Genomic DNA, 18,654 nt, shown 5'->3' on the forward strand with positions numbered 1-18,654 from the left:
CTGAACTCAGCTTCCCAAAGATTTGATAAACCACAGTTAATTTATGTTTTAAGGTGGGGGCCCTTTAGGTTTGGATTTCTTTTTCCCATAATAATAAAAACATTCATTTAAAAACTGCATTTTGTGTTTACTTTTGTTATCTTTGTCAAATATTTACATTTGTTTTGTGATCTGAAACATTTAAGTGTAACAAACATGCAAAAGAATACGTAATCAGGAAGAGGGCAAACACTTTTTCACACCACTGTACTGTATATAGTGAAGTTCTACCATCAAGAAGGAAAAGTTGTTATGAAAAAATATATTATTAATGTTTGTCTGAGGATTTTTCTGCCATACTGAATGCACTTGGGAATGCGAATCATCAAGATCCGCTGCAGTCAGTTTCTTTTGCAAATTGCCGACCAATGGCATCCCAGATATGCTCTATGGGAGAGAAGTCCAGAGACCCTGCAGGCCATAGTAGCACTTTTAGGCTGCTCACACTAGCACAAGCAACATGCTGCCTGGCATTGTCATGTTGAAAATGGCTGCTGGGACACTTTTGAGAAATGGACGTATCACTCAATCCACAGCCTTGTAACGCTAAGCTGTTAGTGTGCCTAGAATGAAGCTACTGTAAATTATGCTAGAAGTAGGACTGACGTGACATTCCCTTGTGAAAGCCTTTTCATGGCATTGCACATGCGGTCTCCAGACAAATCTCCGGCCCCCATTCCAGCATACATTGCCATGTTGCTCTGCACCATGATAGTCTTTGAGAGCGGTGGCATAAGGTCATGAAGAGGTCTTCACAAGCAAACATCACACCAGTATAATGTATGGTAGCCGGACCCCTCTAGTTTTCGTTCCAGGTACACTAACAGCTTGAAGCTACATTGATTTGTTAGTGAAAACAAGTGGTACGGCCATTGCTCTGAAGTGTCCCAGAAGCTGTTTTTTTCAACATGACAACAGCAGGCCACATGCTGCTCGTGACAATGTAAGCAGCCTGCATGGCTAAAACATGCTACCAGGGCATGCTGCATCTCCAGATTTGTCTCCCATCTAGTACATCTGGGATGTCAAATTGCAAAGGGAGCAGCCAGCAGCGGATCTTGATGATTTGCCTGCTCATAGGCATTCTACGTGGCAGAACATTCTTCAAACAACCACTAATATCCTCATTGATAGCATTCCAAGGCATGTAAGTGTGTGTATTTCTACCGGTGGTACTCATACTGAATAGAGGAAGATGTTTTGGAAAATATTATTCCATTTTTTCATTCACGTATCATTAACATGTCTATCGATCTGTGATTTCCATAATTGCATGACTTCTTATTGGGGTGACAATTTTGAAGTTGAGCTGTGTGTATATATTGTGCTATATGTATAGATACACACACCTTTACACGTACGTGTATATACAGACATATATATGGAGAGAGAGTATATGTTTTTACAGTTATCTCTTTAAATATAAAATAATTCTATATACTGAATGAAAGCAAGACAAATTGAGCACTTGAAAGTTAACAGGAGAGTACATGCTGGTTAATACTAAAAATAGTGTTTATGCGGGTACTTAAATTACACAACACAGCGGTGGTGCAGCGCATATGTCCTGGATCATTTTCTCTTCTTGCTGTCACTAAGTAGACCGCATATAGTTGCAGGTGTGTAACATATGAGATGATATAAAAATGTTCATGTTAGAGCTATGATGACAGGCCTTCAAATTTTATGGAGTGATGGCAGGTTGGGTCAAAGACTTAATTCAACTCTACACTTGAATAAGCAACCAACTCAAAGCAGCCACACTTACTATATTCATATTAGTTAGGCATAGAAATGTATGTTGTAGGTTAAAGTCTGGGCAAAACAAACAATTGGTCTGTTCACACTGTCCCGTATGCCTTTGCTTTTGTGTGCACCTTTTTAAAGTTTTATAAACCATAGAGGCCGAACATGTAGCTGTCATGGGATATTTTAAGTGACGAGGTGCAGTGTTGCTTTTTACCATCTCCTTTGGTTGTTTAGTCTCAAGTATCTATACAGAACCCCCCTCTTCTGAGGAAATCGAATGTTAGAAAATAAAGGTGCTGGGAATGGGCCCTAGAGTCATTAGGGGGTAGAGAGGCAAACAAACATCAGACCCCTTCTACAAGTACATTTTCAAGACTTGTTCACTTTTTAAAATCCCTTCTTGTTAGAAAGAAATCCCCAAATAAGTAGGCTGCCTTACTATTAGCCAAAACTGATTAATTGGTATCAGCTATAATGTGCAGAGAACAAGTGTGTAGTTTTTCCTGCAGCACCCCCACTGGGGAAGTGAAGCATTACATGGTGTATTGTTTGGATGTGCTACGTCCTCCACAAAGAAAGAGAAAGAAATGTTTTTGTAACTGTTATGTTCTCCAGATAATTGATGGAAGATGCAAAATGATGGTCCCCTCAATTTTTAAGAATGCCCTAATAGTGTTTTTAAAAATCAGTGAACCAGGCAAGACAAAATTGACAGATGTCTGTGTTGAGAACAATTATTTATTTATAGTCAAGTGTCAATTAAAGAGATTTGATAAGGACAGCCCAAGTTATTTGCTTATACCATGTGCCAATAAACTTGAGGGAAGATTTAGTGTGTCACCAAAATACTGAAGAGAAGTATTTGAGAAGGAATTATTGCTGCACCTGTTGGCTGAAGTACTCTCATATCGAATATAGAGGCTCGGCATTTACCATGGTCTTCAGAATGTATGTAACATATATACTGTACCTGCAAACATCCACAAATATACAGAGGGTGCGAATATGCATAGGATTCTATCTGTCTATCTATCTATCTATCTATCTACTTAGGTATCTTGGAAGTTGCCAAAAAATTATATTATAGACAGTAATGGGTATAGTATAGTTGTTGTATGACTGATTTATTAACTGTGAAGGACCTTTCTTATGGGGGGGTGATAATCATAAAAATGTACATTTTCCATTTAAACATTCCACCAATCATCAGACAAACAAGAAAGCCTAAAAATACTCATTGTAGACATCTCAATATGATGTGCTGCTGACATTATGCATTCTGTATGGGAACAGAACGATCGTATTACCGATTGTTCTGTCCCCATACAGTTTTTTATTGGCCCATGTGAAAGAACCTTAGACGAGTGCCGATCGACATTGTAGGATTTCAGTTTGGAGGATTTCTTTATATTTATGCTGCCTTCCAGCAAATGTGAATACATTCTTTGTGCTGCTTAAAAGTATGATAGATGTAGTTTGGCATAACGAATAGCAATGCAACATCTCACGCCACCTGGTAACGTAAAGCAACCAGTCGCCTTTTGTGCCGGTATTGTATACAATTTCTAGTGCATGTGCTGGAAAGTCCAATTCTTCGATTTTATTTAAAGCTAAGATCTGGAGCACTACCTGTAGTGGGCAAGCTGCCAGCCACCCTAAACCCTCCCGCATCGCTCCATGGGTACCAAAAGCATAGCTGTAGAGATCAAATGCTGCCACCCCCCAAAAAAGAGTGCAGCAGCGTGGGAGGCAGAACAGTCATATTTAATCTGGGTCTGACATATGGAGCTCTGTGCATGTTAGATCTGCACTGAGAAGTAGCTCCAGTGTTCCTTCTAAAGGTAAGCACATATGTTTCATTTCTTCGCCTGATTTGGGCCCCTGGAAAGGCACACAGCATCTGTATAGCTGGCAGTGAAATGGTATTTCCAGGCAGGCAGTCTGTTGGAGGGTAGCGAGCCAATCCACTGCTTTGTCTGAGCAGCTGAGAACTTCATCTGAGTATTACCATGGTGTACGGTAACACAGACCTGTTCCATGAGCAAGTAAAGTACTGAGCAAGTGTTAGGGTCAATATTTATAGACCGCAACCCTGCAGCTTCGGAGGCTCACACTGACAGCACAGCCAGGGGCAGCACAAGGGGCTCAACTGGTTTTGATTTTGCCTTTTTTATTTCAGCCATCATCAGGTTTCCTTCTTCAATTCACAACATTCTGCAAGTAACGAAAAGTTAAAAAGTAACGAAAAGTGGAGATTGAGGTGGCGGGTAAGTGCTGCACTCTTCTGTCTGTGTTCTTGGGGAAACAAGCAGGTGTCACACTCAGTACAAATGTTCCGCTAATCTACCCCAGCATTACACACATGGCTTCCCCTGTGTCAGGTCACTGTTATGGATTTTATGCGCTTCACTTAACCCCTTAGAAACTCCAGCTACATGCCTCTACACATAGTCCCATAATGTGTGCAAAATACTGTAGGCTTTTCTTATTCTTTCTGCGTTACTAATATTTACTATCATTACTGTTACTATTATAGCATTTGTACCTGTATGTAGGATCAGGGCTGACACATTCTTGTTTATTTATTGAATATTTTATTATTTTAGGTTTTTTTTGTACTTTTATTTTTCTGAATTTATTGCCGTGCGCCTATGTCCTGTTACTATTTTCTTATATAAATATAAGTATTATTATAGTTTCTTCAGATTTCAAAATGATGGTTATCAGTGTTCACTTTTTAGGTATTCCTAATAGTATTCTGATCGTCTTTTAATTATTGTAGATAGCAAAATTACTTATATGGTGGTCATCTGTGGTCTGCAGGTAATTAGCAGTGAAGTGTCTGTACAGTAGTAATAACTGTGCATTATTACACATTTGTGGTGCAGAACAGTTTTGTGGTGCTATCATACTGAAGAACACATTAGTAGGCACTGTACATTCTAAGAACATGCATCTATCTATCTATCTATCTATTTATCTATTATCTATCTATCTATCTATCTATCTATCATCTATCTATCTATCTATCTATCTATCATCTATCTCATATCTATCTATCCCATATCTATCTATCTATCTATCTATCTATCTATCTATCTATCTATCTATCATCTATCTATCTATCTATCTATCTATCATCTATCTCATATCTATCTATCTATATCTAATATCTAACTCATATCTATGTATCTATCTAATCTCTATCTAATATCTATCTATCTATCTATCTAATCTCTATCTAATATCTATTATCTATCTCATATCTATCTATCTATATATAATATGTAACTCATATCTATGTATCTCTCTAATCTCTATCTAATATCTATTATCTATCTATCTATCTATCTATCTATCTATCTATCTAATATATATTATCTATCTCATATCTATCTATCTATATCTATTATCTATCTCATATCTATCTATCTAATCTGTAGCTAATATCTATTATCTATCTAATCTCTATCTAATATCTATCTATCGATCATCTATTTATCTACAGTACCTATCTATCTATTATATATCTACTTATCTATTATATATATATATATATATAGCCATCTATTTATCTACAGTATCAATCTATCTATCTATATATCTATCTACTCAGCAGCATGTACAGTTGTTGTATATGTTAGATATATGCAAGCTCACTTTGATTGAACTTGTGATTAAATTAGAAGAGTGTCTATTTTGACCATCTTCAAGATGATACGAGATGTGGGCACACCTGGACCATCTTCTTGCATGCCTTTTAATACTGATGGCAGTTTTCTTAATGTATCAGAATTCATAGAAAAAAAAAATCTCAACAAATCCTTTTTTTCCAGGGTATTTTTCTTTCCATTACATAAAATAAATTTGAACAGATTCCAATAGACATTAACGTTTCAGACATCATTAGCCCCTGTGTTTGTGTACTCCCACCCATGCTGTAATATAAGCTTAAGGTTAACAGTAACACAAGAGACCTATACATTGAACATGACCTGTACGTATGTCATTCCAGAGCTCAGGAAGATGAATGTTTTTGCAAAAAAAAAGCATTTCAGAACTAAGCTTTACCTGGACCAATGCGAATTAAACGTCTTGTAACTTGTAGGGACATTATCACAATAACTTTTATATTATAATGCATACATCCTTCCTTCCTTATTGTATCGACACATTCCAGGCATCCTTCAATAAACTCTCTTTCCTTACACTATCATATAAAATATTTCCATATATAACTTGTATAAACCAGAAACATTGTAAAATATTTTGCACTATATTGTTTTAATGGTGGGTACTCTTTACCTAGACTTTATTGATACCACTGCTGACCATAAGACTGTATATGCTGGGGTCCTGAGGTTGATCTGAGATTCTAACAATGGCACAAAGATATTTATTTCACAGGTCGGCTACATATTTTTCATACTTGATACTTAATGATAAGTAAGTATACAGAGAAATGGCAAGGGTTCACAGCTGCTGCTTTCTGAGCTAACACATTTATCTGTTTGTTTTATCACAGCAGTGAGTGTTTCTGCTAAATCACCAGTCCTGTGAGTTCATCATAAATCAAGTCAGTGACATATAAGCTCAGGAGCCTCTGAAGCTCCGAAGTCACTAACTTAATTTATGATGAGCTCAGAGGTCCGAATACATGGCAGAAACACTCACTCCTGTGATAAAACAGGCAGGGAAATGTGTTACCTCAGACAGGGAAATTTGTTAACTCAGGCAGGAAAATGTGTTACCTTAGAAAGAAGCACATGCGGACCCTGCTGTTTCTTCTCTATACTGATTTAGCATAAGTGACTTATGCTATCTCACGTGACCATGAACTGAAGCAGCTCTTCACGGTTGACTCAGCCATTACACAGTACATAGCTAGGGCACATTTATGAATTATCTCAGCATATGAGCATTTTTTAACACATTCAAATGTTGAATTTTTTCTTATTCCAAGATCTATTGATTAATATGTACTGTGTTCGTGGGGCAACCTCTTTAATAGCATTCACTAATTCTGGATATTTACTACTTTACTGTGCTACGCACGAATTTTAGGTGTTGCATACATGGGCAGTTGATTTGGAATTGCTTTCTTTAGGAAATATAATAATAATAAAATAGATAATCAGATCAACATTTCAGGGAGAGACTGTTTAGATGTTTTTGGTGGTGGTGGCGACTCAGCCTGGGTATTCAGATATAGATTCAGATAGACCAAGCAACAGAACGACAGTCATTTTCTATGTAGGTAAAAAGTATACATGCAATGTTTAGATGTAAATTACAGAAGACAGCATGTGTAATTGAGTTTGCCTTCTGCTCTAGCTCACTTGCCTGCTGTTTTTGTTTGTGCTGCTGATACATTTAAATGCTTTGCAAACAACAGTAACTGCAATTAGTGTTCTCAGTTACTGTTGAACAGCTTCCAAACAAAACGCATGAAGGCAAGTTTTTACACTAGTATCTATAAAATTAGCTAGTTATGCTGATATTAATATATTCTTGCAATAATAGTAATGCAAGTTGAATTTGTTTCCAATTTTTAGAATTCACTAACCCTGCAAATTCAAACAATTTGGAATTGTGTTAGTGCACATCACTTTAAATGACAGCCATTATTTTACATATTGCAGAAGCTTACATCAACTAGAGTCTTGCAGCTATCACACCACATGGTATAGAACAGCCAATCAAGAGGTACTTTCATAACCACTACAAAAGCAGAAGCAGGAAATGCAGCAGCCTATTTGTGGTGAATCTGGATAGTGAGAGGACATTATAGCTCACAGCTTAGTTATAGAGGTAGGGAGAAACAGCCATAAAACACTGAAGAAACTGTCAGATAATGAGTGTGACAGCAGTGTTTGTTTACCCATATCCATATATGTTGAGGTCACTTTGACAAAAATAAAGCTGTGTTTGCATTAGAGAGCTTAAAAGAAGATGCATAAAGTCCTAGGAGACTTCAGAGTGCCATGCACATCTTTTCAGGATGATTGGAGGTTTTGGAGTACTTTCGATTCTTGGTGCGTCAATTGCTGCAAATGGAATTTCTTGGGAAAATTTGTCAAAGCTTGCAGATTTGAATTTCATAAGATTGATCTTTAAATAGTAAAAATGCTGCATTATGTCATGTTACATTAATAGCTAACTATAAGACATGTTAGGCCACGGCCCCACTATCAGTATTTGGTCAGTATTCGGTCAGTATTTTTTCTCAGGAGTGGGAGCCAAAACCAGGTGAGGAACAATCAGAGAAAAGGTATAATAGAAACAAGTCACCAATTCTCTATTTATCACCCACTCCTGGTTTTGTCTCCCACCCCTGAGAAAAAAATACTGACCAAATCCTGAAAATGGGGCAGTGACCTTAGTAAGAGGGTCCTGATATCTGTCACAGGTGACAAACACCACATTTGACAGATTGTACAGTTGTGACAGATATGAGACAGATAAGGTATGCTCACAAGGAGTTGGATGCAATGCTGATATTCCTGCATGGAAAACTAGCACATTGTTGAAAAAACTGCACATATCTTAGGGTATACTGTGGATCTATTCTGCGGCAGAAAAATGGCAGATTTCATGGTAAATTTTTCCTTTGCCATTACAAAGGGTAAAATCTGCATCAATTCCGTCTCTCACTTTTACAAGTCTTTATTCCAGTACTTGTATCTTCTAGATGTATTTGCTGTTGTGCCGAATTATCATTTCCAATTTTCTCAATGAAAAGATTTTTTGAGCAAATCTCCACAGATGTGTCTGTGCCTGGTATTGCAGCTGAACCATACAGGACCAGGTACAAGCACACTTATATTGAAATCTTAGTGGAGCAGTCCACGGAAATAATTATTAATATACAGCTTTGGCTTCTTGTATACTAAAAAATCTTCCTTTATGCTACATGTACACACCATATATACACATAAGCACTGGCCGACTGAAATGCTCTTTCTGATCAGGGAAAGCCTGGTGTTGCACAGACTCCCAGTGATTCCGACTGATGATCGTTTCTTAAAGGGGCATTCCCATCTCCAATATCCTATCCCCATATGTAGTAGGTGTAATAATAATAATATTAGCAAATCCCTGCAATTAGAAATGTAGTATAGTATTTTTGATTCGCTATGTCCCTTACCTCATGTGCAGGCAATACAGGACCTTAGGTATCCACGGTTACGACCACTAGCATATAGCTAACTGTCACTTTATCAGTAGACGTAACCATGGATACCTAAGGTCCTGCAATGCCTGCACATGAGGAAAGAGAGATAGCGAATCAAAAATACTATACTACATTTCTAGCTGAAGGCATTTGCTAATGTTATTATTATTACACCTACTACATATTGGGATAGGATCTTGGAGATTGGAATACCCTTTAAACACTGTTCACAAACAGGATGAAGTTGCTCTAATGTTATAGCTGCTCCATACTCCCTATCCCTGTGTGGATAAACAGCACAGAGAGGAGACAGGAAAGTGAGAAAATGAATAGTGTTCTTCTTCCTTCAACAACCAGGTCAGCTCTGGTGCAGGAAGAGGTGGGTAACACACTGGACCCCGGTATGATGTATTAGACATTTTATAGATGTTCTCTAAGGATCCTAAAATTAGCCCTTTAACTGCCCTAGGTCACGAGGGATTGTAAATCATTCCCTGGTGCACTAGACCACCAGGGACTTTGATATTAAACCCTTCACTACCCTAGAACACGAATGAACCTGAGATAAACCCTTTCACTGCTCTAGACCACCTTGGATTTTGAGATTGATCACTTTCACCGCCCTAGATCACCAAGGATCCATACATTAATATCTTTCCTGCCAAAAACGAGGCCTGAATGCTCTACTATAATTTATATTTCACTTTTGATCATGACTGTGAAAGAAAAATAATACAAATATTTTATTTGCTAGAAAGGAACTGTGCATTAAATTTTACTTGCTGACTTTCTGTCTCTCTGGCTTAGACTAGGTTCACATCACAAGAGTCTTTCATCAGTGGAATATGTCAGGAGTATTGCTGAATTACTGTATGCCGCTCTATAGGCTTAATATACTGTTCCACACAGAAAAGGTATATGGACATATTTTTCGCAAAATGCATGCCATAGGATACTGCTTCGGTGCACTTTGAGCCTGTGGGCTCTATGGATACCATTATCAGTAGGAGCTTTTCCCATGTGTACCATGAAGGTATCGTTCCAAACGTGAGAACTTATCCGGGATGTGTAGGCCACTAACTGCTCAGTTCAATTGCTATGAAGTTGATCTTTTCTGTCTTCTTTGTATCAAAAAGTAGAAAAAGATAAAAGGTCTCCCATATACATCCACTTACTTTTTATTTTTGCTTACCTGCATTTCCTGTTCACTGCTTATCAGTGATATAACAGAAAACATAGAATTGGAGAATCTAGAAGAATTCAAGGTAATAGCAGGTTAGTAAAACACTGACAGTCTCATACACTGAAGTACTACAGTGTATGAAACCAGAGATCAAAATAAAAATGATGCATGTCCCACAGTGGGACTAAGTAAAAAAGTAAAAAAAAAGTAAAATAAAATATGTAAAAAAGTAAAAAAAAAAAAAAAAAAAAAAAAGTGCACACAAATCACTAAAATTCGTTTCGCTACACCAAACGCAGCTTTTGTATACAACAAAAATAAACAAAAAAAGTACATATAATTGGTATCACTGCGTCTGAAACGACCCGCTCTATAAAACTTTGATGCTATATTGTTATGATAGGCTACAAGCACTAAGGAAAGACAGGAGATCTGTCCCTACAATAGAACTAAGCTAGATCCCTACGATGTAACGGGGAACCTGATCCTGCGATCAGACCCGCTAAAGTCCTCAGCTAGTCTGAACGAAGACCTATAGATGTGAGGGAGGGATCCCTACAAGAACTAGGGACTGGGAGAAAGATGGACACCTCCTAGCTGAAATTGTAGCAGTAAAAAGACAAACACACAACATAGAACATAGAGGTCAAGAGACCTAGCTAAACTGACTGAGAAAGGTTATAAAGCACCTGGCTAGCTTAAGAGTAGAAATTACAATGAAGTCCAGCAAGGCCAGGAGGGCGGAGCCGGATTAAATAGGCAAAAAGGTCATGTGACCAGCAAAATAGAAAAAACCTAACAGGAGAGTTCTAACATATATATCCTGTATGGCAAACGTCTTTAAAAAAAAAACACGCCAAAAATGTCACTTTTTCGTCATACTGACTCGCAAAAAAGTAAATAAAAAGCAATATAAAACGTTGCATGTAAAAATAAATTCTATAAATGAAAATGCCAAACTGTCCCGCAAAAAAACAAGCCATAGTGTGGCTCATTTGGCAAAAAAATAAAAAAGTTTCAACTCTCAGAAAGTGACGATGCAAAAACAAATTCATTTTTGTAAAATATTGTTTTAGTGTGTAAAAAAAATAAAAATAAAAAATAGCAAAGCATAAAAAAAAAAAATATTAATCTGATATCGCTGTAATCTTACAGACCCGATGGACAAATCGGTGTTATCACTTTAACCGCACTGTGAACGGCGCAAAAAATAAAAACAATAACTGAATTGCTGGTTTTTGTTCATTCTCTGTCTGTAAAATCTGAATAAAAAGCGATCAAAAACTACTATGAGCCCCAAAATGGTACCAAAAAAATCTGCAACTCGTCCCGCAAAATAAGCCCTCACACAGCTCTGTTTGCAAAAAAATAAAAAAGTTACAGCTCTCAGAATATGGCGAAAAAAAATGTGTTTTATAAAAAAACATTTTTACTGTTTGATAGCAGAGAAACCTAAAAGAAAACTATATAAATCTGGTATCGCTGTAATCGCACTGACTCGAACATTAAATCCATCTTATCACTTGTACCGCATGGTGAACGACGCAAAAATAAAAATAAGAACTATTCTTATACTGCCGTCTGTTTGTTCATTCTACCTCTCAAAAATCAGAATAAGGCTCAGCTCACATTTATCCTGTTCTCTCCGCTGAGCACTAACGTCGGAGTTTCCATGTAAATTCCCCAAAACCACTGTTTTGTTTAACCCTGGACGGAACCACTCACTTATGAGGCAGATGGAGTCACTTTGGACTGGTCTATGTTCCGGGGGTGTCCCATCATTTTGGCGTCTTTTTAGTGGACAAGTATGGGCGACCACAGATCTGTGCCAGCCTAAAAAGATGGATACGACCGGAGCAGACGTCAAAGGGAGGCCAAAGTGCCTCCATCTGCCCATTATGGTGGGTGGTTCCGTTGGGGGTTTCGTCTGAATCGCAATTTTGTGGGATTTACACGGAAACCCTGACATACAGTGGGGAAAATAAATATTTGATACACTGCCGATTTTGCAAGTTTTCCCATTACAAAGAATGGTGAGGTCTGTAATTTTTATTATAAGTACTCATCAACTGTGAGAGACAGAATCTTAAAAAAAATCCAAAAGATCACATTGTATGATTTTTACATAATTAATTTGCATTTTATTGCATGAAATAAGTATTTGATACAATAGAAAAACAGAACTTAATAGTTGGTACAGAAACCTTTGTTTGCAATTACAGAGGTCAGACCTTTCCTGTAGTTCTTGACTAAGTTTGCACTGCAGCTGGGATTTTGGCCCACTCCTTCATGCAAATCTTCTCCAGATCTTTCAGGTTTCAGGGCTGTCGCTGGACAACATTGAGTTTCAGCTCCCTCCAAAGATTTTCTATTGGGTTCAGGTCTGGAGACTGGCTAGGCCACTCCAGAACCTTGAAATGCTTCTTACGGAGCCACTCCTTAGTTGCCATGGCTGTGTGTTTCGGGTCATTGTCATGCTTGTAGAACCAACCACGACCCATCTTCAATGCTCTTACTGAGGGAAGGAGGTTGTTGGCCAAAATCTCACGATACATGACCCCAACCATCCTCCCTTCAATACAGTGCAGTCGTCCAGTCTCCTGCAGAAAAGCACCCCCAAAGTATGATGTTTCTCCCACCATCCTTCACGGTTGGTATTGTGTTCTTGGAGTTGTACTCATCCTTCTTCTTCCTCCAAACATGGCGAATGGAGTTGATACCAAAAAGTTCTATTTTGGTCTCATCTGACCACATGGCTTTCTCCCATGCCTCCTCTGGATCATCCAGATTATCATTGGTGAACTTCAAATGGGCCTAGGCATGTGCTAGCATGAACAGATGGACCTTGCATGCCCTACAGGATTTTAATATATGACATCGTAGTGTGTTACTAATGGTAATGTTTGAGACTGTGGTCCCAGCTCTCTTCAGGTCATTGACCAGGTCCTCCCGTGTAGTTCTGGGCTGATTACTGACCTTTGTCAGAATGCTCCTTACCCCACTAGGCAAGACCTTGCATGGAGCCCTAGATTGAGGAAGATAGACAGTCATCTTGTGTTTCTTCCAGTTTCTAATAATTGTGCCAACAGTTGCCCTCTCACCAAGCCGCTTGCCTATTGTCCTGTAGTCCACAGGTCTACAATTTTGTCCCTGGTGCCCTTAGACAGCTCTTTGGTCTTGGCCATGGTGGAGAGATTTGAGTGTGATTGATTGAGTGTGTAGACAGGTGTCTATTATACAGGTAACGAGTTCAAACAGGTGGAATTAATACAGGTAATGAGTGCAGAGTAGGAGGGCTTCTTAAAGAAAAACTAACAATTCTGTGAAAGTCAGAATTGTTACTGGTTGGTAGGTGATCAAATACTTATTTCATGCAATAAAATGCAACTTAATTATTTAAAAATCGTACAATGTGATTTTCTGTTTTTTATTTTTAGATTACGTCTCTCACAGTTGAAGTGTACCTACGATAAAAATTACAGACCTCTCCATTCTTTGTGAAAAAACTTGCAAAATCGGCAGCGTATCAAATACTTATTTTCCCCACTGTAAATGCTCAGCATAGAACACAAGAATTGTTCCCTGCCTTATATTAGAAGCGATCAAAAATATTATGTACCTCAAAATAATACCAATAAAAACCCTAATTTATCCCCAACAAAACCTGCCCCCACTCAGGTCCTTCATCGGTCACTTGAACTATAGGGGCTTCCCAAGTTACTGGTAGAACAAATACTCTGGAAAAACGACATGGCTCCCACCCCCCCAAATAAAATCCAGTGAATTCTGCGCTCCCAAATCCAAATGACCCCTCTTTCTGAGCCCCACTGTGCCTAAACCGCAGTAAGCAGCCACATGTTTGGCATTATTGTAGTGGGGAGTGTGCACTTAACAACTTACGGGGTGCATGTCTCTAGAAGCACAAGCTGGGCGCAATGTATGAGTGCGCTACAATAGATGAGGTCACAATATGAGCACCAAACTGGCATATTTGCAATTCTCCAGAGTAAAGCATGACGTGGATGTTACAAAATAATCACTGCATCCATAGATGAATTCATTGAGAGGTGTAGTTTCTACAGTGGGGTCACTTTTGGGGTTTTTCTGCTGTTCTGGCACCTTTGGGGCTCCGCAAATGTTGCCCGCAAATAGCGCTCCTTCCTTCTCAGCCCTGACGTGTGGCCTAACATTAGTTTCTGACAACAAATGGGGCATCATCGCGTTTGGGAGAAATTGCGCAATAAATTATGGGGTCCAGTTTCAGCTATTAACCCTTGTGTATCTAACAAGTTTGCAGCAAATACAAAAATTAAATTTTTACCACAAAAATGTAATATTTCCACGTCTCAATGTAATAAAATTCTGTGAGGCACCTATGGGTTCAAAATACACACTACACCCCCAGATGAATTCCTTAGTCAGTGAAGTTTCCTATATAGTGTCATCTAGGGGGGTTTCTGCTGTTCTGGCACCTAAGGGGCTCAGCTAATGGAGCCCACAATCTATTAATCCCATCCGACCCCTGCTATGTGCTCTAACAGTAGTGTACAACCACATATGGGGTATCACTGTGTTTGGTAAAAATTGCATAACAAATTATGGGATCCATTTTCTCCTATTACCCATCGTGTAAATTATAAATTTGGTGCTAAAACAGTACATTAGTGGAAAAAAATAATTTTTTGTTCTCGCATCTAGAAGATTTAAAGTTTTGTGAATCACCTGTAGGTTAAAAATGCTCAGTACACCCCTAGATGAATTCCTTGAGGGGACTAGTTTCTAAAATAGGGGTTTCTGCTGTTTTTGCATGTCAAGGGCTCTCAAACTGCGACATGGCATTCACAATCTATTTCAGACAAATAGCGCTTTTTACTTTTCTCAGCCCTGCCATGTGCCCAAACAGAGGTTTTTGACGACATATGGAGTATCATCGCGTTCAGGAGAAATTGCATAACAAATTATGGGTTCCATCTTCTATTATTTATTGTGAAAGTTACAAATTTGTGGCTAAACAACATTTTCGTGTACAAAATGAAATTCAATATGGCGACCTAAGGTTATCAAATTCTGTGTAGTAACTGTGGGTTCAAAATGCTCCTTATAGCCCTGGATAAAATCCTTGAGGGGTCTAGTTTCCAAAAGATAACTTGTGGGGGGTTTCCACTGTATAGGCACCTCAGGGGCTCTCCAAATGCGACATGGCATCCGCTCTCGATTCCAGCCGTATTTGCATTCACAAAGTCAAATGTTGCTCATTTTCCTTATGAATCCTGCCATGTGCCCAATCCTGCTGTGTGCTCTTCACCAATCGCCGCACGCCCTGATTTTCCCTGGCGTATGGCTAAGGCTAGGGAAGGAAGGAGATGAGCACTAGTCGATCTCCACTAAACCCTATAGACAACAAGTGTAGACAAACAGGGGGGATTGCTTAGCTTTAGATGACTCCAGACAAATGCGCACACGGCCTCAAGCTCCAGAGAGGACGAATTACTGCTCTTGCTAAAGCCTCACAAGTAGTAATGAATATAGCCGGCACCTCCCTCTCAGACACAGCAAGTATTATACACCCATGCCAGGGAGCTATTTAGCCAGAGGGAGGTAGCTGCTGGGTTCTAGAGACAGCCAGCCTCTAAGAAGATGTCTGTAATGCCAAATGTAGAGATCTCCTGCAACCAACTGCAGGGCGACTGTCTGTCATCTCTGACACACCCGTGACACGTGGCCCAACGCTGCGCGAAAGAATATTAACTTTATTCCCTCTGACAGCACCCCGGTTTCAGTCACAGGGATGGTTGCAGGTTCAGTCACCTCTTTGATTATACAGAGCAATGGTTAGAACCATGTGCCTGGCCCTGACTGACAGCCTGACCTAATAATGAGCTGCTGTCAGTCAGTACTGGGGGGCGATTATATATACGCCGCTCTCTATACTCATAGCGATGACTGAACCAACGCCGGCGCCGCCCCCCGTGGCTGATACCGGAACGCTGCTGGGGGGAATAAAGTTAATTTTCTCTAAGTTCTATGCGCAGGTGCCAGCCAGCATTGTAATGCTATTATCCTGCAGATTAACCCCATATCTGCAGGTTATTAGCATTTTTTTCTGGTGACAGGTTTCCTTTAAGCTTGAAATTTCTGTCTTTACCAACACATAGTGAATGTATAGAGAAATGAATGTGGCCTTCTTCTTCATTTTCAACCTATTTCTGAAAGCTCAGTGCTTAAACCAAATGATCTAGAACGATGTAATTAATTTTTCTGCACCTCCTGTTCCAATGCAAAACAGCCCCAATTTAAACTTTATAGTCTCATTGTATTATTCTCTTGACCTGGAAAATTACTTGTTGACATTTTTGAGAATTTATTATTCATTCTTTAATCACAAAAAAGGCAATTTTAAAAGCCTCAGTAGAAGAAATTGCAGAACTACGTTGGTCATGTCGACCTTTTTGTTTCTTTGTATGTTTCTTCAAAAGAAATATTAAAAAACAATAAAACCTTCACTTAGTATTTCTCAATTGTGTCACTGAAGGAGACATTTCTTTAGTGTGTGCCGTAAATTCAGAGCCTTTTCTCTTTCCTTATCGCTTTGATAAGATATCAGCACTTGCCGGATTAGTTGTGTCTAGTGGTTTTGAAACACTGTTCTGTGTGCAGTGTCAAAGTCTTACTAGCAAATTGAGTCTGACAATCTGAATAAACCACATTGACCCAGGACATGGAGTTCTGATGACTTCTCTCAAGGTTTAGAACATTTTATTTGTAAATGAATCGAATTAGGAGGTATCTGAACATTGTGGCTTCTTAGCTACTGAAGGTAAAGTGGAAAGTACAGTTCTGAAAACGCGCATGCCACCATAATATGCCATTTAGAAAAAAGCAATAAATGCCAATAAAATGAAAATACTTGTATGCACTTTATAAGAAGCTTTGGTCATTGCCTATTTGTTAGACGGGTGTATTGAGGATGAGCTGATTAGAACGTAACCACATACTGGAATCAAATGAAAAATGTGTGAAACCTAGCAGTTTCCCTACAGCGCCACCACAGATGAAGTTAAGAATTACATAAAGTCCAGTAATATTAATAGGGTGGCAGGACAGTGTAAGGCTGGACAGTATAGCGTCTATGGGGTGAGAGATACTCTCTTCTCTTTGAATAAGAGTTGATGATAATTTTGTTTGCCTTAACATGGTAGATCATGCTATGTACGATGACTTATACTATTACCACAGTTATGGATATATTTAACCCCTTCTGACATTATGATGTACCAGTATGTCATGGAGCAGGTGTGTGTAGTGGTCCCAGCTCCTGAGCATATAGGGCAGATGTCAGCTGTGTTTTACAGCCAGTACCTGCCTCTAACAGCAGCAACTAAAGCTAGCTTAGATCACTGAGTGATCCAGGCAAGAACTGTGTTTTGTTAACTTGCCATGGTTGCCAGGTTGGGCTTCATAGGAAGCCATTATTTTGTCCATGTACTGCAATACTGTGGTATCGCAGAACATACGTCAGGCATTCCAATGAGAACATCTTAAAGTTCCTTATTAAGAAAAAATAAAGCATAAAATAGTAAAAAAAAAATTTAAAAGATATTACAAAGATATAAAAAAAAATAAACATTCGAATTACACTCTCTTATTCCTAGGTAAAATAAAGATATTAAAAAAAAAAATGAAAGAAGCCTATTCACTATTTCTGAGTACATAAAAGTCTGGTCTTTCAAAATACCAAAGTATTTATTCCATATATTAAATACTGTAAAGAAAAATAATCCAATTTAAGCTTTTTGTCACTTTAAATTGTGATAAAAAAACTTTATTAAAACCTACAGCTCAGCATACAAAAAACAATCCATCGCACATATACATTGACAGAAAAATAAAAGTTATAGGTCTCAGAAAATGACAACATAGAACAGTTTTTTTTTCAAATGCCAGATTTTATTAAACCGCAAAAATAATTTTAAAAAATTCTAGAATTTTTTTTTTTTTTATAGCCACAATCATAGTGTCCTGGAGAATCACGTTTTCAGGTAATTGTTACTGCATATTGAAAGCAGTAAAAACGAAACCCAAAAAACAATGTCAGAATTGCATTTTTTTACCATTTCACCTGACTTGGAACTTTTTCCCCACTTTATATAGTAAAATGAATGGTATTACATAAAACTACAAAGCGTTCAACAAAATGCAAGTGCTCACATGACTATGTCAACAGAAAGACAAAAAAAGCTATGACTCTTCAAAGAAGAGGAGGAAGAAATTAAAAAACAAAAATTGTTTGCGTTTTCAAGGAATTAAAAGTAAAGAACAGACCCTCCTCCACATGCTAAAATATTTGTCAATAGACAAAAAATTATCACAGGATGAAGCTTATGTGTTTCATTAGTCCTCTTATCACTGATTATGGCCAAGAGGTGATGATTATGAACACTCTATTAACTTCAGAAAAAGGGTTTTCAAAGCTTATCTGATTTTCATCCAGAAATGTATAATTTTTCAT

General features: G+C 38.2%; 1 protein-coding gene across 7 annotated transcripts in view; it reads left to right on the top strand.

Moving 5' to 3' along the window:
- BMPR1B (bone morphogenetic protein receptor type 1B) overlaps window positions 1-18,654 on the top strand; it is a 671,971-nt gene that overhangs the window by 410,461 nt on the left and 242,856 nt on the right. For 3 of the 7 annotated variants that reach the window (XM_073638285.1, XM_073638268.1, XM_073638277.1), the window contains exon 3: window positions 3,968-4,055. The exons of 3 other annotated variants lie outside the window; for them this stretch is intronic. The gene's annotated coding sequence lies outside the window, so the exon portion shown is untranslated. Of the gene's footprint in view, window positions 1-3,521; window positions 3,630-3,967; window positions 4,056-18,654 lie in introns of those variants that run through there. One more of the 7 variants, XM_073638294.1, reaches the window with a different exon arrangement.

This window comes from Phyllobates terribilis, unplaced genomic scaffold (assembly GCF_046119375.1).
Source record: "Phyllobates terribilis strain yellow unplaced genomic scaffold, ASM4611937v1 Scaffold_1__5_contigs__length_1240528914, whole genome shotgun sequence".
Lineage (NCBI taxonomy): Eukaryota > Metazoa > Chordata > Amphibia > Anura > Dendrobatidae > Phyllobates > Phyllobates terribilis.